Source organism: Chrysochloris asiatica, unplaced genomic scaffold (assembly GCF_000296735.1).
Source record: "Chrysochloris asiatica unplaced genomic scaffold, ChrAsi1.0 scaffold00013, whole genome shotgun sequence".
NCBI classification, from domain to species: Eukaryota; Metazoa; Chordata; class Mammalia; order Afrosoricida; family Chrysochloridae; genus Chrysochloris; species Chrysochloris asiatica.
Genome location: NW_006408531.1, coordinates 3096333 through 3106158, shown reverse-complemented (window position 1 = coordinate 3106158; position 9826 = coordinate 3096333).

The following is a 9826-nucleotide window of genomic DNA, read 5'->3' as shown; positions in this document are numbered from 1 at the left end:
TTTAAACCTGAAAATAAGCTTAGTGATTAACTACTTCATGCCTCTCTTTTTGCACTAAAGAAACTAGAGTCTAGAGAGATCAAGTATTCTACCTAAATGTTCACGAGGAATACAGGTTACTTTATTTGGGATTACTAATTTGTCGGATTCCTAGTGTGGCTCTGTGAGTTAATGCACTGGACTGCAAGGTTGGTTTGAACGGAAAAGTTGCCAGTTCAAGCTAGTCACGCCTATGAAACACTATACAGGGTCGCTATGAGTTAGAACCAACTCAACAACTCTTAACAACAAGCTCCTGCTTAGCAAATCTAATTTATACCCATTGCCACTCGATTGTGACTCACAGCAGCCCTATTGAACAGAGTAAGGCTACTTCATAGGATCTCATGTAATAGCAACACTAAAGCCAGGAAGCGGTCCTGTTGGTGCAGGGATGAGGGGCTTGGATGCTAATTGAACATCAATGGTTCAAACCCACCAGCCACTCCATGGGAGACAGATGCGGCAGTTGGCTTCTGTAAAGATGTGTATGGCCTTGGAAACCCTATGGGGCAGTTCTAGTCTGTATTGGAGAGTTATTATGTCAATGTGCGAATCTTGACCAAATCCCTTCCACAGAGTGGTTGTTAGGTTCAACTTGTTGACCTTTCACTTAGCAACAGAGCACTTAACCATTGTGTCACCAGTGCTTCTTATTTGTAACTATTGGGAGAGTAATTCCTAGTGGTCCTGAGCTCATAGGTATATACCATCACTAGGAGCACAGAATAACACCTGTCTCCAGAACCAACTAGGTGCTAAATTTCACTTTATACAGAATTAACAGCAGTGCAAAGAAACCCAAGCATTTTGCTCTAAGTCACATTGCAGAGGAGAACGCATAAAAACCTCCATCCTGTGCTGGCATTGTATGCCTGGCAACAATTAGACAACACCCTGGAACTGGTGTGGTGAATTCACACAGTGTTGGGAATGCAGTCACTAAAACCCTGTGCTTAGCCATCGATAGCTATGATGGAAGAATTCAAAACTGATGGGTTTCCGTATTTAAATGATAAAAGAAAATATACTTATTTGAAACTAAATCTTCCCTACATCAGCATTGGAATTTGGGGTGGTCTTGCATTCATTAAAATCTGAACATCTTATTATGAAATGGATTTTTGCTTTGGTATTTTCCCTGTATTTGGTCTTACAGTCCTTCAAACTGTCCGTGTGTCGTGAATGCCCTTCAGTAACTCCCCACCATGAGTTGGGGTGGGGGGTCCGCATTGACACGGCACAATAGTGTTTCACACGAGTCTTGAGGTGCTTCAGGTTGAATTGTGCAGAGGCAAATGCCAGTCTATCAGCAAGCGATGGCTTCAGTCTGTTATTTTAAGACACTAATCAAGAGGAACACAGCATTTCACCTCCCCCATGTTATTTAAATGCCTTAATATAAAACTGGTGTTAGAAAGCTAATTACAGTATCCTGGGTTGTGCTGTAAAGAGGCATTTGCGATCACAAGTGGGTGCTATTGAAGAAGAGAAAGGAAGAAAACACTGCCAAGGAAACACAATGTAGCCACTTTGTAGGTTTAAATGCCACTCTGGGAGTGGAACAGTGACTACATATATATGCCTGCATGCATGTATTTAGCATCAGGAACAAGCTATCTTGTGTTATGTGTAGGAATCCAAGAAAGGAAAAGTGGATGTCTTATTAACTGAGGTTAGTGTGGTCCAGAAATTCAGGTCACAAGAACTGTCGATTATGATGTCTTCATGTGGGTTAGTTAGAGTTGTCTAGTTGAGCCTCAGTCTTTCCCCAACCCCAGATGGCCAGGGATGCTGCTTGTCACTAGCTAGGCTGTCCAAGCCCATGGATGAACTAAAAGACTCCATACCCACCACTAAACAGAAAAAACTCAATATTTACAAGCAGAGTGGATGCCATCTCCGATCGCCTCCACCTTCACAAGGGAGAAGGAGACTCAAACTCACAATCAGCCCAAGACTGATTCCTAGGAGGAGGAGGAGGTCACATATGTGGCCACCCTTGAACCGTCTTTATTCTGATGCCACACATCCCTTCCACAGCAGATACTCTCTACTTCTCTGCTGGGTTCGATAATCTGTTTCAATGACCACCATAACTCACAGATATTACTTACGAGTATGGGGTTTAGTAAGGAAGCGAAGAGAGTGCAAGTCAGCGTCAAAAACAACTCAGGATCCAGCTGGTATCGGGTCAACAGTGCCTCTTCTCTGGCAGACAGCAGGCACACCTCTTGCTGGTCCCCTTGGCATCTTCCCTGCTCCCGCAATGTTAGACGCAAGCTCCTTTAGTTTTAGTGAGGAATGCCCAAACAGCATCCAACTCTGCGAGCCAGCTCTCTCCCCTAAGCCACTCAGCTTTACTTGTGCCATGGGCCAAACATCCTCTGCTCTGTCTGTCTGTCTGTGCCCTGCTTCTGCTGCCGTGTTTCCACAAAGGGACCTCACACTCTGCTTGTAACGGTTCTTCTTTCTTAATGGTTTTGGGAACATCTGTCCCCACTTCTAAGATGGCTCCTCTTAAACCAATGGAGTGATTATATCAACCATGCCCCTGGTCAGAGTCCAGTACCCCCTGTTTGCATGGCCCCATTCAGCTGTCTGGTGGAAGTTACAAAGACTGTGGATTCATGAGCCATAGCAAGTGAATTCGCTTAACTACTGTCAGTCAAAAAGTATTGCTACAAAATCATAGTACCCTTTACTAAATGAAAATATTAATTTGTAATGTTACTGTTTCTTAATGTACCCTACATCTAGGTCTTTACTGTTTTGAAGACAGTGTTTCTATTCTCTAACCCCTCCGTGCTGCTCCTTGGAAACCCTATGCAGGGTTGCTGTGAGTCGGAACCAACTTGATGGCACTTAACAACAACAACAATCCCTCACTGAAGTGTGGATGATGAGACTTCGTCTCTCGTACTTTCGACACGTTGTCAGGAAGGACCAGCCCCTGAGAAAGACATCATGCTTAGTAAAGAGGAAGACCCCAAGGAGATGGTTGACATAGTGGCAGCAACAGTGGACTGAAACAGAACAATAATTGTGAGGACAGTGTAGGACCAGTCAGCACTTTGCTCTGTTGTGCACAGATGACACCTAACACCAACAACCCCTCCCTGAAGAATTCTGGACTCTTCCATAACATATCAAAACAGAAGTTTTGTCATCTTCAAGGGACTAAAAAAGTGTGTCCTTGTTTAATGTTCTTTGAGTTTGAGGGAACAAATAGTAGTGTAAAAGGGCGAGATCAGGGCTTTAGGGCAGATGGGATGGAATTTCCCAACAAAATTATTTTAGGATCGTTCTTGATGCTCACAAAGAATGAGCAGGTGCCTTGTCATGATGGAAAAAAAAAAAAAACAAAGGAAAAGAAAACATTGGCACAACCTTCCTGGTCTTTTCCTGACTAATGTAGTTTTCAATTTTCTTAAAACATTTTTATAGTAAGCCCCATTGTCCTGTAACCTGTGAGAAAACCTATCATGATTGTTGTTGTTGTTGTTGTTATGTGCCATCAAGTCAATTCCGACCCATAGCGACCCTGGATAGGGTTTCCAAGGAGTGGCTGGTGAGCTTGAACCACCCCTTGGGAATTCCCAAAAAAGTTACCACCGTCTCTGCTCTGATCTTTCTGCCTTGACTGTAACTAGGCCAGCACATCCCCTTGGCAGCCACTGTTTTGACTGGACTTTTTCCTAGAGATACCCTAACAAGACTAAGACTAATGTATCACTGAGAGAACTTATCTGCAGCCATCCACTGATTTCAGACACACGTTTTAGCAAGTTTTGCTTGGAATAAACCCCTGTATGTATGGACTGAAAGCCTAGTAGCAGTACTTTTTGACTTACCCTGGTATATCACTCTGGCAGGTGGCTGTACAATTACATTTATAGATGAAGGACATTCCTTGTGATAATAATTAGATAAAAAATGAGATCATAGTTTTGTTTTGTTTTTTCTTATGATTCTTGTGCCTTGTGAGATGTCCTTTGGCCCACTCAGCTAGAACATTGAACATTCCTATCCTTAGAAAGCATGAGAGCCAAATTCAGAGAACCATGTCGTCTAAATGTTTGAGTTGCAGAAGCCTGTATCTACTCCTACCCAGCCCTTTTCATTTACCGCTGTTTGATCTAGATCCAGTTCTTCCAAATGTTAGCCACATAGAAGGAACTATCAGCAAAGACAAGGAGCCCTGAAGGTGCTGTGGGTTAGACATGGGGCTCCTAACCACACAGTCAGTGGTTCAAACCCACCAGCCGCTCTGTGGTAGAAAGATAAGACTGTCTGCTCCTGTAAAGACTTACAGTCTCAGAGACCCTATAGAAAGTCACTGTGAGTCAGAAATGACTTGATGGCAGTGCATTTAGGTTTGTGTATATGCAAAGACCCAGGGGGTGGTCTGTGGGGTAAAGAATTTAACTTAAGCCAAAGGATTTGATCTTTGACTCTCATTCCTAAGAGGGAATCTTTGAAGCATTGGTGTTTCCCCAGTGACTGAAGTGACTTTGAAAGAGGCCTTCAGACCACACCTGAGGTTTTATGCTAATAAGGCACCTGGTGGGTGGTGGCTGGTGGTGGATAACTATGTGCCATGGAGTTGGTTCCAACTCACAGGGAACCTGTATAGGGATTTCGAGGCTTTAAATCTATACTGGAGCAGAAAGTGTTATCTTTCTCCTGCAGAGCAGCTGGTAGATTTGAAATATTGACCTGTGGTTAGCAGCCCACCTCATAGCCCACTATACTACCACAGACCGACTAGACCCAAAAGACGCCAACTGTCCTCAGAGGATGGGGCATGATTCGATCAATCATGACTATGTCATGAGGGTCCCTTGGTGTTAGAGAAATGTGCGTGTGGGTAGCATGTCCTTTGAGAGGTAAAAGCTCCACGCTGGGAATGCTCGTGACCTCAACCTATGTGTCTCGTCATTTGTATCCCTTTTGCTATATAAAACTGTAAAAGGGAGAAGAAAGAAGCAGAAGCAGTAGTCTAGGTCTGACTCAACGTAAAAGAATATCTTGGAGATAATGTGGAAAGAGGCAAAAACAGATAGATACGTTTAGGACGGTTTAGAGTGTCGTCATGTATCAAGCATGTTGAAAAGGAAAAGGAATCATGTTGCTGAATTTTGAGGCTGGTGGCCCAGACAGGCCATCAAGTTTCCTGCCCCACACGGCGGCACAGGTGTCGGGGGAGAGTAGCAGGATGTGTACCACAAGTCCAAGCAGTATGACAAGGGAGGCTGCAGAGCTGAGGAGGCAGTAAGGTGAGGACCAGGTAGGACACAGCATGACCTGGTAGCGACTTCTCAGAGCATACCAGTACAGAGAGACGAGGGCCCCACTAGACTCAGGCACAGGGGACTTTGTGCTGGACACTGCCTTGGCTTCCTGAAATAATGCTGTCCACGACAAGGTGGTATCTCAAGCCAAGATACCCCTCCCTAGATGACCTGGGCACCTGGGGCCCTGGAATTCTCATCCTAACAGCACTCTTCCAAAGCCCTCTTTAACAGAGAGTGGGTTTGGGGGCTGGGCTATCCACACACCATGCCAGGAGCCGAAGCAGAGACCTGCTCTCAATTCTGCTGTGGACAAGGGCATTTTAAAGGCATGTTTGTCAAGGTGTAGAGTATAGAACATGTTGTTGTTGTTGTAAAGAACCGTCTATTTGGTTCCAACTCATAGTGACCCTGTATAGGGTTTCTGAGGAGCAACTGGTAGATTTGAACTGGGTACCTCTTGGTTAGCAGTCTAGTGCTGATTGTATGGTCACACCAGGATTCCTTTTAAATATTTAGACACATGGAATATGGACTTTTCTTGTACACTTGCTCCAATCCTACAAATACATATCAGGGCCATGAAGGGATAATACCAATAGTAAGACAAACCCCCACCCTACTCCAACCCACATAGTCTGACCTCCAGCATATTATTTATTGCTTAAAATGCTCTAGAACTTTGCCCAATTTCAGGGAGAGTTAAGCATGCGTAGAGCAGGAAGCCCTAAATTTACTGACTTTGAGATTGTTTTAACCCAGTTGTAGTAGTTGTTATTAAGTGCCATCGAGTTGGTTCTACTGCATTGTGATCCTGTATAGAGTTTCTGAAGAGCAGCTGGTGGGTTTGAACTGCCAACATTGAGGTTAGCAGTCTAGTGCTTATCCTACTGCGCCACACCAGAGTTTTCCTAAAATCATCACTGTGAGGCACCTTTCACATTGGACATTCCTTCAAGGGGTGCTACTTGCATATCCTATAATGCTCTGTTCAGGCCCGTCCCTCCATATTTCCAAACACTAGATCCTTTTTGTGATCATTTGTTTATGGTGTTTTTCTTAACCTTGTCACGTCCTTGTCTCTGTCTGTCCAACTCCTTTAGGAAGCCTCCCTGCCATCTTTGGAACGTAGCCAATCCCGCCTCTCTCCTTTATTGTCCATGTAATGCAGTGAGCTCTAATAAGGATCCACAGCTCACTGTGAAATTAGTATGTATGGGAGAGGAGAAATTGTATCACGCATATACACATAGTAGCATCAACAAGTTTATGGAGAAAATGAGATTGCTAAGAGAATTTTCCCACAAACTTTTTGAAGTCCTCTTGTACACTCCTAGGTATCAGGGACTGAGTACCTCCTAGGTATCAGGGACTGTGTTAGATTCTGGAAATTCAAAGAAAATGATGGAAACTCACAGGAAACTCCAGGGTTGATGCAGAGCCATGCACAGGTGATGGGTATGTTGTTGTTGTTATGTGCTGTGGAGTCGGTTCCAACTCATAGCGACCCTGTACAGGGTTTCCAAGGCTGTAAATCTTTACGGGAGCAGAAAGCCTCATCTTTCTCTTGGGTGATGTGTGTTGTTGTTGTTGTTAAGTGCCGTCGAGTTGGTTCCGACCCATAGTGACCCTGTATAGGGTTTCTGAGGAGCAGCTGGGGAGCTTGAACTGCCGACTTTGCAGTTCAAACGGCTTTGCAGTCTGGCTTGTTAACCCACAGCGCTACACCAGGACTCTGGATGATGTGTGTAGCACATAGTAAATGTTGTGTGTCACAGAGTCATTTCTGACTCATAGCAATCCTCTACGACAGAGAACTGATCCTGTAGGCTTTCCAAGGCTGAAATCCGTACAAGCACAGATTGCCACATCTTTTCTCCCTGGGTTTAAACTGCTACCCTTTCTTTTAGCAGATGAAGCTTAATGTTCACACCAGCAGGGCTCCTCTGAAAAGTGTTAGGGTGACAGAAGAACAGGAGGGATCTCATGGGAGAGCAGCTGGGGTATAAGCTGGTCTGGGTAGGTCAAGAAAGGCTTTGGAGAAAAATTGGCATCGAAGTTGAAACCTGAAGGATGAGCAGGGTGATTGGTAAGTAATCGTAAAATACCTTGGTACTTACCTGCACATCTTCATTTCTGCTTTAAATACGCCCAGAGAAGCTCTTAGTTCAGTATTAGCAGCACAGCATGTTTATTTTTTTAATTAATGTACAAATGTACACATTTTTTTTCATACCTTTAATAAGGATTGAATTCTAAAGCAAAATGTGTGGAAATTTTGGTAAAACCTGATTTTATTTATGGAGCCCTGGTGTGGCATTGAAGGGTAAGCACTGGACTGCTAACTGCAAGGTCGCAGGCTCAAACCCACCATCAACTGGATGGTAATGGGTGGACCTCAAATCAAAATCTTTGACATTGTATCTATGTTATTCCTCAGCCCCACAAAGGATGGTCCCACTCTTGAATCCCACCATCCTGCTCAATGCTCAATCTAAGTCACTGCTCAGTGAGTGTCGACTGGCTGAATTTGTAAGATAAAGTTGTGGGTGTTTTGACAGCAGTTCACCTGAATAGCCATTGTGTTTGGAACCGGCGTGAAGATGCTGGTGGGTATCTTGCAAGAGTACACAGAGCTTGGCACAGATTGGCCACCACTAGAACCACGTGGCTTCAGCGCTGGCCTTCATCTAGACCAATGTGGTGGGCACGTGGCTTCCACTGGAGTTTGCTATCAGCTGGTCTGGAGCCCAACAGCCTGAGCTGGGAAGACGGGCTTTGGCTTCTGTTCATGTGCACGGAAACTGTTGGAGCGGCTGCAAAGCACTTGGCCCTATTTCGCTTTCATTAACCGGGTCAGGATTGCTGGTGGCTGCTGCTAGCGGAGGAGTGAATCAGGTCTGCAGTGACGTTAGGCATCTCAGAGGTGCACCCCTCCAACCAGCTTGCTGCAGCCCAGCTTCTCAGCAAACACATCAGTCGAGGGCAGAAATTCTGAAATGAAAACCATTACATAATAGTTTTGTGAATAACATACCGCTTTCTAAAATCAGTCTTTTCTGTTCCATTTGGAAATCAGGGTTTTAAAGGAAAGAGTATTTTAGATTCTTATAGTAAGAACAAATTTAGAAACCTTTATCAGGTGTGACGCATTTGATGCAAACTATAGATAGACAAGACATAATGTTACTTGTTAAAAGTCCTGTATGGGAACAAAGGTAAATCTGTCAAATGCCACGCTGCTGGCTAACGAGGTAGAATAAAGAGCATATGTGATCAGATTTTGATAATCTAGCCTTAAAAGCAATGGTAACTATTTCTAGGATAGAGCTAAAATGGGGTGGGGTAAGGGTACTGTATCCTTCTGTGGGACAACTCGGGTGTCATGTGCATTCTGCGATGCTGACAGGGTTTGGAGCTTAATTATTTAAATGTTTTCAGGCTCCGATGAGCTAATATTTTTAATGCAGGCTTTATTTTTAATTCAGCAACCTATACAATGAGTCAAAAGGCAAAACCATAGCATGTATGATAAACAAATTGGCACTGTGAAAGCTCCACACTGTGTATAGTCATTTGATGCCTACATTTTAAAAAAGTGTAAAATGTTATCCAAATTTCAAGGAAACAGTAAAGTTCCACATTCGTTCCAGTCCCCAAGGAGACTTTCATGAAAGCGAACTAGAGGTGGTTTTGTTTTTGTTCTTTTTCAGAGAGAATGGTTGTTGGGACAAAGAAAGAAAAGAATGTTGCCAGAATGTTCTACTTAATTTAGCTTGCTAAAGATAAACATTCTGATGAATCATTACATGCTGCTGTTACTATTTTAACATGAATTTTGCAACCTTTTCCTACTCCCTGCCTGTCTACTGAGTAGGTGGGTGTAGGTAGACTCATTTAGGTATAGCTTGTTCCTGTCAGATTCCTTTTATGTTGGTTCTTCTAAGGGTCAAGCCATTTCTGCTGTCAGCCATATCTAATGGGGGCACTTAGAGAGTAGTGCTTTAAAGAATAAGGGAATCTTTGAGCATTAACTTTTGCAGATATTCTCTATAGGTAGACATAGTTACTAACTATTAGGATAAGCACTGGATCGCAAGGTTGGTTTGAACTACAGGGTTGGTGGCTCAAACTCACCAGATACTCCTCAGAAACACTACACAAGGTTGCTATGGGTCAGAACAGACTCAACAGCACTTAACAACAACAATCAAGTGTATTAAGTAATTTAATAATCTCAAATAAATTAAACAAATGGCCATAGGTGGTTTTTCCAAAAGTTGCCCTTATTAAAAAACTTGATCTTATCCCTAGCAAGACAGATCTATGTTTTACTCTCCTATCTGAATTTTCTATTTCCTTTTAGTCTTCATATGGTGTCTTTTTAGCACATTCTGTTTTCCAAGTTGGGGGTGTGCCATGCACTGAATACTTCCTGTCTCTTCTAGCTATAGTCTTTGTAACTCTCACTGAACTGCTTTTTTCTGATGGGC